General features: G+C 43.2%; 1 protein-coding gene across 1 annotated transcript in view; it reads left to right on the top strand.

The window, feature by feature from the left end:
• Positions 1-15,818, top strand: part of LOC122941457 (formin-like protein 21b) — a 281,089-nt gene that overhangs the window by 463 nt on the left and 264,808 nt on the right. The gene's annotated exons all lie outside the window — the stretch shown is intronic.

Below are 15,818 nucleotides of genomic sequence, written 5' to 3'. Positions count from 1 at the left end.
TATGGTAATGGCAATTGCTGTTTGAGCAATTGACAATCCAGTGTTACTGTTTTAGAATTTGTGCAGCTTTTTGATTATAGTCATCAGTTTAGGCATTGGACTGCACCAGTTCCCATCTAATCACATTTAAAGGGATTCTCTACTATGGCGGCGTCTAGATGTGCCGCAGTAGTAGACACCAGATGCAACCATGTTTTTTAGTCCTGTAAATCCTTTACATATGTATTGTATAATGAATAGCTCGGCAGCTTTTTGCCTCAGCTTCTCACCATTTCACGATCTCTGCTTGGTGTCAGCGAGAGGGAAAGCTTCTTACTTATAGCCAGAGGCACAAAAATTCCGTTATGGATTCCATAAGTTATTGTCCGTGGTAGCGGAATCCATAACAGAATTCTTAGATAACCCGAACCTTGTATGTCGAACTTGAAAACACAAGTTCGCTCAACACAACATATTAATCCAGAAGGTTGAGGACCAATTTAGTGGGGGAGTTAGGTCCAGCCTGTCTCTCAGCAACTAACCTATTGACAGTTTAGCGATTTCCTCTATGCATAGCTATCTGAAGTTCGCAGAGCGTAAACCACATTCAGCATCACAGTAAACATTTTATAGTGGTCAACCTGAGTATTTAGTTTTAACCCTTTAGCACGTCACTGCAATTGGCATCTTTCATCAGAATGAAAGAGCCACAATTTTCAGCAACGCAACCTGTAGTCAGAATGTTCTGCCGACAATCATTAATGCAGTAGAAATCATTCCATTTCCATCCGTCTATGTAACAGGCCGTTGCAAATGATCACTGATCAATGGGGGTCATTTACGAACAGATATACGCCAATTTTTGCTTATTTGTGCCCGCAATGTGCGACTTTTTCCCCTTTTTTCACTCAAGCCAGGTCTAAAAAAAAGGGCCATGGCGTGGGCGGGCAAAAAGGCGGTCTGGCAAGCTCATCTAATTTTTCATTTTTTCGCCCGTTTGAAGTGTAGAAAATTGTCTAAATCTACACCAGCAAGAAAGATTTAGACAAGTGTAAAGTTCACCTAAGTTATGTAGAGGTCAGAACCTCCACATGTAGCTGCATGCACACGACGTTGTGTAATTAACAGTCCGCAAATCGCAGAGCTGCAAAACACAGATGGTGTCCGTGAGCGTTCCGCAATTTGCGGAATGGCACTGACAGCCTTTAATATAACTGCCTATTCTTGTCTGCAAAGCGCGGACAAGAATAGGACATGTTATATTTTTTTTGCAGGGCCACGGAACGGAGCAACGCATGCAGACATTCATTGAAGTGAATGGGTCCGCATCCGAACCGCTAAAACTGCGGCTCGGATGTGGACCAAAACAACGGCCGTGTGCATGAGGCCTAACTGATGAATCACCAGCACAGGGAGGATCAAGATCGGCGTCTAAACCGCCGGTCTTCATAAATGTCCCCCAATGTGTTTATCGTCGATCAGCGCTCAACCTGCCTGAAAATTGGCCAGTGTAATGAGGCCCTTAGACTGGAAAAAGTCCTGGAGCATTATGACTGTAACCCTAAACCCCCCGTTCATCCAACTGTGTATATAGTGAGAGCGTTCATCTGATACTGTACTTGTGCTGGACGCAGCATTCTCTCCTATACAATGTGATGGTTTACAATTACATGGTTGTATTTTTTAAGTCTCTTAACACTTGATAGACCACTTTCACACTGTCAGTATTTGTTAGTCAAAACCTGGAGTGGGTACAAAACACAGAGGAGGCGCAAATCTGTTCATTATACTTCTTAGTCTTCACACACATTTGCTCTGTTTTTTTTTTTTAACCACACCTGGAAACCTCTTTCAATTTTTTTTTATATATATATATATACATATATATATACACAACATTTTATTATGGCTTTTTGATTTGGTGGCGTTTTTTTCAAAACCAATGTGTAGATGGTAGAGGAGATGGAAGGACATTGAAAAAACATGCTAATACTAAAATCTTCAAAATAAAAAATTAACAGCCACCAAATAAAAAAAAAAATAAAAAAACACCACCAGGAAAAACTGCATCAAAAACCACATGTGGAAAGAACACCAAAAAATGCAAATGTGCTTTGAAACCTATGTATGAACCCACTCTTTCTCTGTAGTTTCCACTACTGGCTTTGGTTTATATACTGATGCAAAATACTGACAGTATGAAAGTGGTCTTAAAGGGGTTATCCAGCTTCAGGACATTGTTAACTGGTGCCGGCACCGCATTGTACCTGTTGAAAAACTCATACTTATCTGCCCCCTGCTGCTCCGTTCCAGCCCCCTGACTCCCTTCAGCGCTCTTTCGGTCCACGCCCTGTAATGCTGTAGACCAGGCATGCTCAACCTGCGGCCCTCCAGCTGTTGTAAAACTACAACTCCCACAATGCCCTGCTGTAGGCTGATAGCTGTAGGCTGTTCGGGCATGCTGGGACTGAGTTGTAGTTTTGCAACTGGCTCCAGTAGCACACGTGACCACATCTTTCTGGAACTTTACAGGACAGAGAGTGTAAGGTTTAGTGTACTGAGCCAGGAAGCTGGTGGAGAGCAGGGACTGTAACTACTTTTAGCTCCAGCAGGCTGTTCCGGCAGGGAACAGCCTGCCAGATCTCTCTAAATTCCGGCATTGCCGGAAGCTGCGGTATGCAGCAGTTTTTATCCTACGGATTGTCGCCATTATAGTTAACGGGGCCAGCGGGTATCAGACAGTGTCCGTCAATGCCGGATCCATGTCTGGAAAGCTTCTCCCTGCCAGAACAGCCCTCTGGAGATGTCTAATGCCATTGTATAACGAGGTACAAGGTGGTGCAGCCACCAGTTAACAATGTCTCAAACAGGACGATCCATTAAAGTGTCATCAGTGATGTTAGACATCTATGATTTTCACAAACACCAAGGTTAGTGCAGTGACGGGGCCGCAGGGGCAATATGTGAGTTATGGTGGGCCGTTGGGGGGTAGTAGTAGTTTACACACAGTTCTGGAGAGCTCCCCGGGCCGGCGTGCAGTGAATGGAAGGACAGCACCAGTTCCTTCAGGGCACACTCTGTTGTCCAGGGACTCCCGCCAGATAATGTTTGAGGTGCCCTTGGTGGTGTGGTTTTTAAGGTGCCGGGAGGCAGGGTCCCTGGTGTTTATGACGCCAGAACCGAAAGGTGCAATGAGAGAGTCAGGAGTTAAACAAATTGGAACTTTACTTAAATAATTGCTTTGAGGTAGTTATAATCCAGTAGTAGTGCTTTGTTATACAATAAGATGGCAGAGCTACAAATCCCAACAACAGGCTCGGTAGGGTTGGTTAATACAGGCTTAGTTTGGCTGGTGTGGGAAAGGTACTTTCTTTAGCTGTGGTCTCCCTCCAATAACCCAGACTTCCGGTACCTGGATCTTGATCCGAACTTTACAACCAACAGGGCAGTCTCTCTAGTGCCAGGCATCAGTCTTCTGCTCCATTCTTTGGACAGGTTGCCTTAACACACGAAAGTCCACTTCGTCCCTGGCTGGACAGTGGAACTTCAGAAAGGATCCAGTAACCTTGGCCTTGATTCCCTCTCTATATTGCCCTACTGGAGAGTGCCTAGGGGGTGCACATCAGCAGCTACATGCTTTACTTCTCTCCACTAAGCTCTCATATAAGTTTCTGTAACTGACCTGTTCTATATATATATATATATATATATATATATATATATAATGATATGGCACCACCTAGTGGTGAATAGGTGTAATGCCAATACCAACCTGTTGTAAGGAATTTGCAGCTATTACAAAAAATAGACATCACATTATCAAAGGTTTAGGGAGCCACTTCTAACACGGAGTGGGACACTGCATTAGGATAAAAATGAAAAGCATTAGAGGGGTGATCCCAGGACTTATTCTCAATGAACAGGATAGGGGATAAATGTCTGACCCACGTTTAATGAAACAGGAGAAAGTCATGAGCGCTGCTGCTCCATTCATCTCCAAGGGACTGCCGGAAACAGCTAAATCAAAGTGCAGTCCCATAGAGCTGAATGGAGCCGTAGCATGTATGTGTTACCATCATCCATTGAAACAGGGAAACATAGGACCGTTGTTCTTGTGATCCGTGGAGGCCCAACTGTCAGACCTCAAGGGAATAGGTGTCATGTGACAACCCTTTTAATATAGAGAGCACTATAGAGTTTCCATAATTCTTTTATCGTACTGTAGAGTGAGCATGGTCGCCGTTCCACAGGGAGCAGGTTCTCTTATTGTGAAGATCTGTAGGGATGGAAGTTGGAACGAACCTCAACTCCACCACATAACAAAATGGACAACCATCCTGGTAATGGTAAAGGGGAACTAAAGGATTATTTATCAACCTGAAATACGTCTAATTTAGGCATATTTCATTGCGATTGTGGCGCAATGGTCAGGACTGTCTCATTCATCATTTTCTATGCCTGTTTTAGGCGTCGAAAATTTGTCTAAATGTAAGCCAGCTAGGAAGCTGTGTTACATTTAGAAGCGGCGGTGGATCTGCCGAAATTATGGAGAGGAAGGCACCTCTTCATAACTTGAGGGATCCATCGCCAGCACTGGGGCTTTATTGAGATCTGTGTCTAAAACAGCGGTCTTAATAAATGACCCCCCTAGTGCTTACTCATCACATATAGGAGAGAAGGGTAGTGTTGCCCTTGGCAAGGTTAACTCTGCCCATGAAGAGAGGGGTGGAGATAGGCCTGGACTGGCCCCACCCCCAGGGAACTCCTAGCAGCAGTATCGGCTGTCTCTATAGGACACATGACCTTGTAAATATTTACCTGCATCGAAATGACTTTTCTGCCTTTAGTATTCATATTTCATAGGTTTCTCAGCCATGAAAAAAATATTGGAAAACTTGCAGAATCTGAACTTTTTCTGATTGATTTGGGCAGAGATAATAATCGTATAATGTGATTAATACAGAGAACAGAGCTGAGAGGCAGCCAAGTTTAAAATTACAGAGTCTGGCAGCAGTTGAAGGGGAAATCTACAAAATCAGAGACAGAAATGAGCTTCAGTAAAGTGATGAAACACGTGATGTGACCAGGCCGCCAGATTTGTAATCACAATGGAGGGAGGAGGAACCTGGTGATATATGATACAAAGTCTCCATTGTCAAAGTCCTGTCTGTCCTCAACAATAAAAGCTTTATTTATTAAGACCAAACCATCAACCAACAATTATAGAGTCTCTGGCAGCCGCTGAGTCATCTACTTGTGTAAAGTTTCTTAGAATTTTATTCAGCTATTTCTTCAAGTTTCTGGTTGCCATTAAATCTGGCCATAGTGGCTAATACACAGCTTTGTACAAATCCTGAAAAGCATGAAATGTATTTGGTTGTACAGTACCCCCGATTCCCCCTGTTTTACTGCAATGTGTCAGTCTTCACTGTCGTTCTGGCATTTAATTCAAAAAGCTGTCAGTTTTGGGGAGTGTATCAGAGAATGGAATTAAGGAAAGTCATGTAATAGTGTAAGCTTGTCTGCTAGTGATATCCATTCTACATTTACAAACAGTTATGCTTGCTGCCCCCTGGAGTCTATCATCATTGTATTAACAAGCAGGTAATCTATTGCATGCTTGCAAGGGATAGCGTTTTTTCATAATCAGGCTACTGTACAGTGTCTGATGTTACACTATAGCCCTCACAATGCAACACAGCAGAGTCATGAGAGCTAGTAGAAAAGCAGCAGAATTGTGAATTCAGCTCTGGATGAGACCTTCCAGTATACATAGTTATTAGTCTTTGATTCTTTTAGGGCATGAAAAATGGTAACAAAATCCTTGTGCAACTCATTCAGATTTTACCACATATTCTTTGTGGATTTTGCTGTAAGTTCAGGTCTCTTGTGGATGTACCCTCATAGTGTGTGGCTGGGTAAATCCCTCTCCAGTCGGCATGAGGAAGCTCATTATTTTTCCAGTTTTTTATTTGTAAAGTATATTTACACAAGGTCTTAACTTTCCCTAATATCTTCTGTCATCCGTCCAAGACTAATGCAAATTTCACAACATCTTAATACTGTGACCTTTCTGTGGTCAGGGAGCAGCAACCCCAAACAAAACCTCCTGCTGGTGTGCTGAGAGCCTATATCAAATTATTTCATGTATGATACTGTCTGCTGTATGTAATCCGGTCAGGTGTGGTACAGTCTGCTGTATCTAATCTAATCAGATGCGATACTCCCTGCTGAGCTGCTGCATCTAATCCTATCCTGTGTGATACTGTCTGCTAAATTGCATATCTAACCTATCATGTGTGATACTCTCTGCTAAGCCATGTATCTAAGCTAATCATGTGTGATACTTTAGTAGTAGCCTTTGTGTGGTGCACAGTAAGTGTCCCTGCAGCAAGCCCAGAGGAGAGGATAGGGGTGTTTGTAGCAATAAAAAAGGCAATAGTTACTTACTCAGACGCTCCTCTGGGTCATGCAGTGATGGGAAGAGAACACCCTTTCTTCCCTTCAGGGCTCTCCCTGGTCTTGGGGCTATCCTGCCTGGTGGTGGTTTAGGGTGCTCTTGGTGGTGATGAATTTTGAGGTCCAAGGCAGTTGTGAGGCAATGATGAGGCAGGTCTAACAGACAAATGGTTCTTCACTTGCAGATCAAGTTAAAATCCAGCAGAACAGTTCTCAACATACATGGACTGGCAGTTCTTCTACAGTTTTATGTTCCAGATCTTACAGTTCTCACAGCTGCTAAGGTTGTTAACTGGCCTAGTTCTTTCTCCGAAGCAATCTTTCTGACACTGCACTTCTCTCTCTAGTTTTTGCATCCAGAAATAGGGGTTCAGCAGTTCACTAGCATCTTTCTGCACTCACTTTCTGTCACTATTCTATATATGCTGATGTGGATTTGCAATGTCCTCTGTGGCATATGGGACTTAGAAGATCTCCATTCTGCCTCTACAGTATGTATAGACTCCTGAAGCCTTTGTTCACCTGGACAAGTTTTCTGCAGAGTCTATAAGAATCTCAGACAATTTCTCTCCACAGTCTTTTGCATGCACCTCCTCTTAATACTGGTATGCTCCACAAATAACTGTTTCTATTGCTCTTTTCCTTTCTTCCTCACTCAGAGGCCGGTTTAAAGTTTTTACTCTGCATCTTTGCTCCTCTCAGGCTGGTTCTCATCACAGGGCTGTCTTAGCTCCTGCCCGCTGCTCTGCCTCACACTCTTCAATCTCACACTGTTTGTACTCTACTTTTCCCTATAGGGAGGGCGGCACAGACCCAGCTAGCAGAGGTTGTTATGGCCTGTTAACTCCTTGTGCACATATGTCACATATGCATAGAATACATTTTAACCCTTTAAGCAGTGGACCACTGTCGTAGCATTGAGGGTATATGCAATTGCTGTTAGCATTTTGAATTGACATTTTCTTAAACTTCGGAGTGAATTCTGCCTTGTATGTTTTGCTTCACTCAACACTAGTCTCATCATGTTTATTACAAAGGCTCTATCAATTTGTAAGCCAGCAGGGGACTTGAGCACTTTTTCAACTTATGAGACTTTTGGACAAATGTTGCAATGATAAATCTGGTAAAAAATTTAGCTCCGCCCACAAAACATTTAACTGCACCTTAGAAAATGCATATGAAAACCATCTTCAAAATGCGGCAATTCAGTCATAAATTAGGCACAAATCCCTACTCCACCGACAAAGCTGGCAAAATCACTCCATGTTTCTGGAACAGCCCATTTGATACATTACCCCCAGTGGAGTGAGTGGAGACAGAGAGCAGAGTGAGTGTGGAGTGAATGAAGTATAAACTTGATTTTACATGCCCAGGCAATTATTGGGAACAAACCAGAAGTTCCAGATAATTGATCGTGAAAAGAGAGGATAAATGCATTTACATGTAGCAATTATCTCCATGGGGCAATTATCGGGAACGAATGTTCACCGCCAATAATTACTCTGATCCTCAGGTCATGTAAAAGAGCCTTAAATCGAATGTGTCATCAGAAAATGGCCTTTTGTTTAAATTACATTTTTATGTTATGTTAAACAGAGTTTAAAGAATTTAGCATTTTCAATGTCACTATTTTAAAGCAAAACCATAAAACCCTGTCGTTTTTTGCACTAGCCAATAAGCCTAATAATAGGCACCTTTTTGTTATAGGTCTGTACAGGTCACTTTGCCACAGTTACCTGCTTATCTGTGATTCTAATCCTGTCTGTAATGATATCACCTCTGTGAATAGATAAGACAGGATCCATTCACAATAGGTGATCGGCAAAGCTTATCTATTCTTTCCTTGTACAATGACCTCTGCACAGGGCATGGAGCATGCCTAGAAAACTCTTCCATAGAAGTCAGTGAGGTCCCCTTCAATCCATTGTGTCTATGGCCCATGTGGCTGCTGTAAAGCAATTATTTAAAGGGAATGTGTCACCAATTTTTTTTCTGCCAGTTTTTTACCAGATACCGTAAGGAACACACAATCTTTTTTCTAATCTGTTTTTATTTTCTGATCACAGATTTTTTTAAATTATATTTTCTCAACTTGATTATAAGAGCTGCCATCTAGCCTAAGCTCTTCTTAACAACATTTAAAAAACATTTAAAGATATGTCATGTTTTTTGCAGGGTGAGATTAGTACCATTTTGTTTACATACAAGTTTTTGATCACTTTTTTTCCATTTTGTTTTAGGAGGTGAGGTGACAAAAAAAAAAACACAGCAATTCTGGCATTGTGTATTTTTATGGTGTGAACTGTTACTGTTCAAACCTTTATGGATGAGACAATACAATTTATATCTGTATTTTTACATGATGAATGGGAAAAAATGTTTTTTTTGACTCTTTAAAGGGTTTATACAACGGTTTAAGTCCACCGACCTGTGGTGGGGTTCATAGTTACCTGATCCACACTGCTGGATTCTGGCTGCATAGTGTGAGTGCAGTCAGTAAAGTAGATGTGTAATGTGAGTGCAGCCAGTGTAGTAGGTGTATAATGTGTGTGCATCCAGTGTAGTAGGTGTATAATGTGTGTGCATCCAGTGTAGTAGGTGTATAATGTGTGTGCAGCCAGTGTAGGAGGGGTGTAGTGTGAGTGCAGTCAGTGTAGGAGGGGTGTAGTGTGAGTGCAGTCAGTGTAGTAGGGGTGTAGTGTGAATGCAGTCAGTGTAGAAGGGGTGTAGTGTGAATGCAGTCAGTGTAGAAGGGGTGTACTGTGAGTGCAGTCAGTGTAGTAGGGGTGTAGTGTGAGTGCAGTCAGTGTAGGAGGGGTGTAGTGTGAGTGCAGTCAGTGTAGAAGGGGTGTAGTGTGAATGCAGTCAGTGTAGAAGGGGTGTAGTGTGAATGCAGTCAGTGTAGAAGGGGTGTACTGTGAGTGCAGTCAGTGTAGTAGGGGTGTACTGTGAGTGCAGTCAGTGTAGTAGGGGCGTATTGTGAGTGCAGTCAGTGTAGTAGGGGCGTAGTGTGAGTGCAGTCAGTGTAGCACGGGTGTAGTGTGAGTGCAGTCAGTGTAGTAGGGGTGTAGTGTGAGTGCAGTCTGTGTAGTAGGGGTGTAGTGTGAGTGCAGTCAATGTAGTAGGGGTGTACTGTGAGTGCAGTCAGTGTAGTAGGGGTGTACTGTAAGTGCAGTCAGTGTAGTAGGGGTGTACTGTGAGTGCAGTCAGTGTAGTAGGGGTGTACTGTGAGTGCAGTCAGTGTAAAAGGGGTGTACTGTGAGTGCAGTCAGTGTAGTAGGTGTGTAATTGCAGTAAGCCGGATTGGACTAATGCACACTGGCGCACTAATATGCGCTGACTGCGTCAGGTGTAGATGTAGTTAATAGTTTTTGTTTGTGACGCCAATTGCAGCGTGCGCGGGTTACAGTCTCGGGACCCTTTATGGTGTTGCAACTCACATACCAGGTGAGGAATGCCAGAGTGGTATAATGTCTCTGTGTAGTAGTAGGTATAGTGTCAACAGTGTCTCCTACATTGGTACGGCTGGACTCCTAGATCCTGGCTCGCTTGCAATAAATAAGTGTTGCTAGTAGGAGTAATGGAGGGATGAATGAGATCCAGACTTGTACGATATTTCAACCTGTCTTTACTGGATGCAGCATAAATCCACATGAGATACAGCCTTAGTCTTTTAGGTCCCAGCAGGTATTGGCAATATGTGGCAGGGATCAATATTTCTTCTGCTTCTTATCATATGCTTGGGGTATATGGCAGGTATCTATCTTCTGCTCTATCTTCTGCTTGGTGTGGGCATGACTAGCAGAGGAGGAATTTAGCTTCTCCTGGACTCTGGATATGTACTCACAGTTATGCTCACAGGGAATGCTCTTCCTGGAGGACTGGAGGTGCTGCTTGCTTGTCAACCAGCTGAGGCTTATGGCTCAGGCTGGGAATGTTCTCTGGTCTCAACCGAGACAGGGTCCTGATTTGGGATCCCTAGAACTGAGAGCTCCTACTAACACAACCTTCCCCTAGCAGGGGTGGCTGGTACACTCTAACTAGAACTTCCTTCTCCTCCCCATGAGACAGGACATGGGACCGGTCCACTTCTGTTCACAGAGGGGGGGGGCTAAACTGGAATGAACTATTCCAGTTTGGAAATACTGAACTGTCTAAGTCCCTGGTCACACATTGCTGCCACCTGCTGGTGTACATGGAAAAAACAGCAAATGTATATAACAGGCCTAGAAAATGCATATAATAACAATGAATTATACAGATGGACAATACACATACACTTAACATGTGGTAGCAGGGAAAAAGAGTTTGGTAACATACTCCGGGATGTTACAGTCCCCCTTACCTTAAGTTAAGTTGCCCTCAGCTTACATTTAGGAGGGTGAGAAAGATCAGCTCTGGGTACCCAATAAATACAAAGTGCTGCGTGAATTACATATAATGACATACTTAGACAACACATGAAACTGCTTTCCCCAGGTTCCTGCCTGCTAGAGTAAGGTGTCCAACACAGTTTCCTTCTCTTGGTATAACCAGGTAACCTAAATACTGCACAAAGGAAAGCATTACTGACTGACTTTGAAGTGTTATTATGGCCATCAAACACCAAAGAAAGCATGGGGGTGTCTTTACTCCGTAATCCCACCATTGTGTAATGCCCGCAAATGGAAGGGTGGCTTTGTCCTGTATTCCCTTCCCTGCACCAAAGCCTGAGAAATTTAGCTTGTAGCACGATCACTATGGTGACTGTGGGGAAGCTAAAATAAGGCTCTAAGGCTTGAGGTACCATACCTGAGGCAAAAGGCTCAGAAGGGGAGGTATTTATCGTCTCCGTATACTTCTGGAAATGTCACACGAGGAGGGTAGCATAATCCTGTCGCTCACCTGGAAATGAGACACCTTTGGATGGGAACAATCCTGAACATTTAACAAGTGGGAAGGAGTAGCCTAGGACTTCTAACGGTTCCCGAAGCAGCGGGGGTACCTGTGTAGTAACTGGATCTGCCTGGACTTACCACTTGGTCCTACCCTGGGTACCTATGGGTATATATCACCGGGTGTAGGCCATTAGTATTTAGCGTCCGCATGAAGGCAGTCCGTATAAAGGAAGGAGAGAACAAGAGCTGTCAAGTTAAGGCATACTTAAGTAAGTGGCTACATTTTTGTTAAGTGCAATCATCACAATAAGTGCATAATTTCACATTGCGGCACCTGGAAGAAGAGTACACACAATGGCCATGTTATCTTAAACGTTGCATAACATGTAAACTGGTACAATAGTGCAATAATATTAAATAGCATGAAAATCACAAAGAGCTCAGGTATCATTTGAGTCTTTTCTTTGGGTGCAAGCTTTTATGTTGCAGTAAACATTTTTTTTTTTTTAAATAAAAGTAGTGCAAATTTTTAATGCAAAATGAGGCTGAACAATAACTTGATTCCTGTTTCCTGGAATGCTTAAAGTTGTAGAATCCTCTGGAAACTAATAAAAGTCAATTGTAATCCACAGGGATAAAAGTTAGTTGTAATCCAAGGAGGTATAAAATGTTATATAAGAGCAAAAGGCTATCAAGTAACCTGAGAAAGGGGATAAAACACTGAACTTGGACATGGGGGGGTTAAATACTGATGGGGGAGTCCTAACAAAACATGACCATCAGGGTGAGGACTAACTAGGCAACCTAAAAACATTAGCAACACACAACTGCCAACAGGTCCTCCCAAATGTCACTATTTTTTGTTTAGGAAGGACACATTTTAGAGGAGGGCATCCATGTCCTCATCGCTGCTCGAGCTGCTGAAGCGCATCAGGGGACGCTCCTGCCTCTGGTAGCTTATGGTCGCAGCTGTGGTAGTGCGCCACTGCATTCTAGTGGTGGCTGAAGTTGGCTGTGCTGACAGCCTAGAAAATGCTGCAGTGACTTGCTGTAATCCAGAATCCCTGGCCAGTACACAGGGGCTCAGAACCTCTGGCTGAAGGGGCTCTGGCAAGTATGCAGTAGGTGCTTGAGGCTGTTTCCAAGGCAGTATGTAAGGCTGCACTTTGGGGTTAAATGTTAAGACCGAGTTATTGATCTGGCCTACCTGTAGTTATTGATCTGGCCTAAATCGTAGTCTGCCATCCGGGGTCTCCTGTAGACATCTCACTTTGCCCGCTGAGCCTGGGTCCTCCTGCCAGGTCTCTGGGGTGACGGCAGGGGTCAATGGCTTGTCCAATAGAGTCGCGCTAGCAGCAAAGGTGCCCTGTACTGAGCGCCTGGGGGTGTACTCCACCTGGTCCCCCACATACAGGTTGTGACGGGCCTGCAGCAGATAGTGGCGCTTTACCGACCGGCGGCCCACAAAAATCCGGAACAGCCTACCGGAGTCCCGTACCGCTTCTGTGAAACTTGCCTAAATAACATCACTCTGCCTCAGCCAAATCCAATTCCCATGTAATGAATGAGTGTCAGGTCTCTGACTTTGAAAGTGGAATGAGGCTGGGTTTTACCTCTATCACCGTTACTCTTTTTCCCAGCAATAGAACCCCTTAAAACTCTTATTCATAATCATCTGGGGGTGATTGTTTTTTGTCGTGGGACTTTGGAAGATTAAGTGGCTATATACACAGACAATATGCTGCTCTTTTTGGTGGATGCATCAACTTCTTTATCTACTGTAATTTCCCTTATTAATTTACTACAGTATATGCAGCGAGCCCGGGAACAGCCGGAGTGGAGGTTAGCAGTGGTAGTGGCTCTGGCTGTCACAGTCAACAACAACGGCTAACCTCACACCGTTGTTCCCTAGAGCTGTGCAGTGAAAAGATGGTGCACCCTTTCTTTTCTCAGGGTCCACCCTGGTTCTGGGGCTCCTACCTAATGGTAATTGGGCTGGCATGATTTTGTATGAGTGATGTGATGATGTGTTTGTATGGGCGCAAGGCAGGGCGAGTAGAGTGAAATGGCAGGGGTGTGGTGCAGGAGTCAGATACCAGGCAAGATATAACAGAATAAACATTTCTCTTTACTGAAGTGCCAAATAGGAGTTGTACTACATCCAATGATAGCAAAAACAAAGTTCCTAGAATATACAGTGCAAATCTCCCTAGATGGTTTTGTATGGATTTGGGCAAGGATGAAATTTATTGTACTTTTTCCTCTCCGTCTTTCTCCAGTCTCTTCCTGCAGTATCTAGGCAATCTCTCTTTTGCACTTTAATGCCTGTCTCCTGTAATTAACAACTGAGGCGTAAAGTTTTTTTTTTATGATGCAACTGGCCAAGTCGTGTCCAAGTGAGTAGGGTGTCTTAACAGTATTCCCATCATTGCAGTAAAGTATGATTCGCATAGGTTTCAGAAAACCTTACTTACTTCAATGCTCAGTCTTGCAGATTTCTGAACCTTCTTTTTTTTCTGTAGATCATCCAGTCTTGTGAGGAACAGAGTACATGGACTTGCTTCCTCACTCTTCCTCCACTGGCTGACCCCGGGCTAGAACTCTCTAGACTACCTTTGGCTTGTTTGACCATTTTTAAATATCTGGTTATTTATGTAACCACTTGTGTTGCAGATTATGATAAATTAAACCTTGCTCTATTCCTAGCTTAATTCACTTACACACTGGCAGTGTGGTATAAAGTACCTTCATCAGTCACAGGGAGGATAAAGATTATTAAAATTTTCTGGTTACTACAGCTATGTCATGTCTTACATAATTCAACAGTTTTGATACCTTTACATTTTTTACAAGGCATTTCATAAATTGATATGGCATAAAAGGCAGGCATGCATTGAACTTGACACATTACAATATGCGAAAGACAAGGAATGACTAGCAGTCCCCAATCTACAGCTTTATTTATTTTTTAAATATGTTTATGGTTAAAAGTGTCTGAGGGGTGAAATGACAGGGGCGGCGTGATCGCCGTTCCCCTTCATTGCACCTGCTCCATACAATGGAAAGAGATTTGTGACAAAGTAATTAGTAAATAATCAAATTTCTGGTCGAAGTTCGGTAAAGCTGCCAAATTGAATTTTTCTAAACTTCACTGATCTCTAGTGAAAAGACAGTAGTGAGGCTGCTTTTTATTACTCAAAAAGTACCGTAATTGCCTAGCGATGGTTAGCTGAAAAACCACCATCCAGAGAGGAATTTATAAGCAAAGTGAACAGAATGTTGTTCTTGGAGAAAGGGATATACTTGAAAAGAAATGCAACCAGTAAATTTGAGACATCTACCCCAGGTTTAGCCCCTATGTATCTAATTCATAATAAACTACTGTTAGTATGATTTATGACTGCACTGTGAGGTATTGTTTAGTACTTGTATATTCAAGAACTACCATTAGCTGTCTCTCCTACACAATAAGACTAGTCTGCCTAAGTATACTGTCTACGTATATTAATCTAGTACTGTGATACATGTATTGTTATTGTAATGGGTAAAGGAGGAAGGGCTATTTTCTTGTGTAGGTTTTACTATTGTTATAGCTTTAATAAAAACTACTTGATTAAAAGAAATTAATTTGCAAAGTGACACCCACTGTTGAAGGGCAAAAATAGTTGTCAGCCCCTCCACCCAGTAAGGGGCGACACATGTGGTGTTTCCCTCCCACACCAAGCATAGGAAGGAAGGGGGGAACAGGGAATCAGGTCTGAGAACTAGGGAAGGAAAATGGACACCTCCTAGTGAAAACCCTAACCAAAATCCTGACTGACTACCAGTATGAACAGACCCCAAAGGTAGGTGAGTTCATACCCAGGAGTCCTATCAAGCCCTACAGGACCCTAGTACTAATGGCAGGGACAATACTACCTGTTCCTCCAAAAGGAAGGATGGACAGAAGTCTCCTTCAGGCCTAATACAAACAATAGAAAAATGCAACACACAATGTCACAATCAGTGTGTGTGTGTGTGTGGGGGGGGGGGGGGGACTGATCACAGGAGGGAAGGAGAACAGTAACTGGGCCTGGAAACTAGGGGAGAAATAGGTCATCTCCTAGCCAACCCTAATCCGGGCCCTGACTACCTATCAATATAAATAGATCTTGAAGGTAGGAATATTCATAAGCAGAATACCTCGGCCCTGATTTCCCTATAAGGCCCTGGAATAAGTATAGGACCAGAGACAAACCATTCCTCCCCAGATTTACGAATAGGAGTCTCTGTCTCAGGCCCAGATACAACAACAGGGAATATAACAAATGCAAACAAAATGCGTCACTTAACTTCGGTAGAGATACTGAGCAACAGCTGAGAAAAGGGAAGTGGTTATTAACCCTATCAACACTGAATCAAGAGAAATCAAGGAGGCTGTTAGAATTCTCCATGTTCAGCCAGTCTCCTTGATTTCCTGACATCAGTCACCTGATGGACCGTGACACACAGAACCCAAACAAA

The sequence above is a fragment of the Bufo gargarizans genome, chromosome 6 (assembly GCF_014858855.1).
Source record: "Bufo gargarizans isolate SCDJY-AF-19 chromosome 6, ASM1485885v1, whole genome shotgun sequence".
NCBI classification, from domain to species: domain Eukaryota; kingdom Metazoa; phylum Chordata; class Amphibia; order Anura; family Bufonidae; genus Bufo; species Bufo gargarizans.
Note: the sequence above shows the minus strand (reverse complement) of the source record. Positions and strands in the feature narration are given on the sequence as shown.